Genomic DNA, 3,847 nt, shown 5'->3' on the forward strand with positions numbered 1-3,847 from the left:
TTTCTCGCATTCCAATGATGCACCCCTCTCAAACTCTGTTAACTGGTCAAAATCTCTTTATATATATGCAATATGTATGTTTTCTCAGTAAGTTTTTAAAACAGCAATAATTATAAGAGTTGTAGTATAAAAGGCTTCAAACAAGTTATATTGTGACTCTAAAACAAAACTTGAATAGGTGTCTATTTCTTGGAAGAATTTAAATGCAAAGTAATTCTGCCATACTGTATGTAGCTTAATAAAATTACACACAATGCCTTCATAATTAATGTAGGATAGTGGCATTATTCAGTGCTCAAATAGAAATCTATATATATAAAGGCGAAAACCCTCACTGACTGACTCACTGACTGACTCACTCACTCACTCACTTGCCACTAATTCTCCAACTTCCCAGTGTTGTACAAACTTGAAATTTGGCAGGAGTATTTTGTAGGTCCAAAATAAGAAAAGTAAAGGGGTCACAACTTGATTGTTTAATGCTAATTGCAAAAATAAGTGCACCCCTATGTAATGTACCTAATCTAATTCTCTAACTTCTCGATGTCAAACAAACTTGTAATTTGGCACAACCATTCCTTGGGTCCTAAGTAGGAAAAGTATTGGGGTCACAACTCAATTATGCAATGCTAAGTGCAAAAGTAAGTGCATCCCTATGGTATATACCTTATCTAATTCTCTAACTTCCTGGTGTCGTACAAACATGAAACTTGGCACGGACATTCCTTACGTCCTTAATAGGAAAAGTAAAGGGGTCACAACTTGATTATTCAAAGCTAAGTTCCAAAGTACGTTACCCCCTAATCTAATTCTCGACTTTACTGGTGTCGTACAAACGTGAAATTTGACATGACCATTCCTTAGGTTCCAAATAGGAAAAGTAAAGGGGTCACTACTAAATTATTCAATGCTAAGTGAAAAAGTAAGTGCACCCCTATGTTATGTAACTTCCCAGTGTGGTACAAGCTTAAAAAAGTAAAAGGGTTGCACTTTTAATATTCAGTTCTAAGCATGAAAAATAAAATCCGCAATATATGACATAGTTTTTTTTCTCAGAAACCAAAAAGCCTTGGGAAATGATTTGTATATTGAGGAGAATCTACCTCACCTCTATGTGTATATCCTAAGGAGAATCTAATGCTCATCTGTGTATATACTGAGGAGAATCTAATGCTCCTCTGTGTGTATATAGTAAGGAGAATCTAACTGACCTATTTGTACATATACTGAAGAGAATCTACCTCACCTTTATGTGTATATACTGAGGAGAATATACCTCACCTTTGTGTGTATATGCCAAGGAGAATATACTGAAAGGCTGTAAAGTACATAAGGAAGCGGCCATGGACTGCAGGGATGGAGCCTTTAAGGCTAAGAAGGCTAAGAAGGGGTTGCAACTTCCAGCCTGGGGTTAAATTTGAATAAAAAAGTATGTTATCTTTAAAGGTACAAAATGTGGAGAATGAGAGGGGTGGCACATTGTGCAGAGAGACATTGGTACATGCAGACTGAAGATAATCTAACACTCCTGTATGTGTATACATATCACAAAAACTGACAATTAGAAGTTAAGCCTACAAATGAGGAAAATTTCTGTAAGATGCAGCAATTGAGTCATATAATAGTCAAAAATGCTGTTATTTCTCTTGTACTATATACACACATTCCAGCTTATTCTGCAAAGCAGGGGGGTAACCATGGGTGCAGAAGATTTGGTTGCACCTAGATGGTCCATAAGGTCCTCCTCTCCATATAAGGAGTGCTATGAATGAAGCCTTATCCAGTAGTTAAGCCACAGCTGAAAAATCATCTGAAAGTCCGGGTATGCTTTAAGTGGACACTAACTATTTAGTGTCCATACAATATATGGCTCATCTAATAGCCTAGGTGTGTATCCTTATTCTTCTGATACATTTGCATTAAAATTGTTTTGTCTTACTACTGCAAGTCATGTTTAAAGTTGCTGCCGCTAGGGGACTCCCTTCATGCAACTTTTCAATCCACTACCTGTTATTAGGCATTTGGTTTCTCTAGTAACAAAAACATCGGGGCACTGCTACTTACGACATGCCACAGAGGGGTAGGCATTCATATGCTGTCTTGCAGATGACTGTAACAGGGCTATTCAAGGCAGCATGGAAAGTATAAGAGCGGAAGTCCCGGCCAGTACAGTACTGGCAAAATATTTGCTTAGGATACCCAACCACCCATAACTGGATTACAAACAGCAGGACAGCTGAAATTTAGGAAAATACACATGGAAAACTGAATTGATAGAGCTCAAACTGGGTGCAAATAGCTAATAAAGACCTGGGCTGCTTTTGAATATTTTTTGAAAACTATTTGGGTATCTTTAGGTATTCTTTAAATAGACACTAACTTTTCACACAACTTATGCTCATCTAACAACTTATGTGTCAATCATCAATCTTGTAATATACTTGCATTAAAAAAGAAAAATTGTTATTCTTCAACTGCCAATGGAGACCTGGGCTGCTTTTGAAATTTTTTTGAAAACTCAGATAAACTTTATTATAATGTAATTATTCAATGATGATGCCCTCCTTATCCATTAGCAAAACCTAAAAACACCAGCATCCTAAGGGCTCATTCACATGAGCGTATGCGTTCCTACGTTTACACGTAAATCCTCAGATGACTTCAAATGCCTAACTAGAACCACCTGTAAGCTCTTCGTAGCATTTGATGCCGCTAAACTGCCTCCCCATCCCTTTTTTTCCAACTCCCATAGAAGACTATGGGAGCTGCCGACTTGTATCAGTCAAAAGATAGTACCAGAACTATCTTTTCCGACTGTTCGTAAAAACGCTCAGTTGATTATGTCCTATTTATTATGGTGAAACATTTTTACGCATTGCAAATTCGCTCATGTGAATGAATGCATTGGAATCCAATGTCTCAGGTGGTCACGTTTTTTTGGCCGGGCGCGAGTATATACGCTTGTATATACACCCGTGTGAATAAAGCCTAAGATAATAACCTATACAGTCTAGTTATAAGGATTGGACTAATTTTAAAAATCAGATCAGCTATAATTACGGATTTTAAAAAATCAATAAAGGCTGCATAATTCCACAACATTGGCCTGCGAAAGTTTTTATATTAAGAATACGGCCTACAAATTTACATCTGTACAAGATAGTTTGAATGACAGGAGTGAAATGTGCTGCCTTAATTACATGAGTCATTGTCAGAATCAAAATAATGAGGATGACGCTATATGGGATCTATGTGTCCAGGGCCAGCTTGATCTATTTTCATACCCTCTAAACCTAGGCTGTCTCAACTCATCAAGGAAATATGAAGAATGAAAACAAGAGCTAAGAAGCAGAAGATATTCAGATATATTAAAGCCTGACATATTCCACCTGGGGCCAATGATCTGGAAGAGCAAGAAGACGAATGAAGGCTTAATCAGGCCATGCATATCTTGTAACTTGAAAACCAATAGATTGCAGGCAGCTTTAACCAGTCATCATTTCTGCATTCTTATTATACATTCACATATAAGCATTAAATATTGTGCATGTTGTTTATATAGGCAAATTATGCAGTAAAGCATGATATTTCATGAGCTATAAATTAGAAATGTAGCTACCTGTATTTATCTGCTTTGTAATTTCAGCTCAAGTTTTCAAATTTTATGGGGAAAAGCATTTTTAAAAGTGCTATTTTTGCTCTTTGTAATTGTTGGAAAGTATTACAGGAACAGCATTCTATAAATAACATTTACATAAAAAGTTGAGTAATTTGTAAATAATTTACTTATTGCGTACTCAACTTGAGAAAGGCCAGATGCACACAGCGTGACCCTACAAGAAGAGAC

This window comes from Eleutherodactylus coqui, chromosome 4 (genome assembly GCF_035609145.1).
Source record: "Eleutherodactylus coqui strain aEleCoq1 chromosome 4, aEleCoq1.hap1, whole genome shotgun sequence".
Lineage (NCBI taxonomy): Eukaryota > Metazoa > Chordata > Amphibia > Anura > Eleutherodactylidae > Eleutherodactylus > Eleutherodactylus coqui.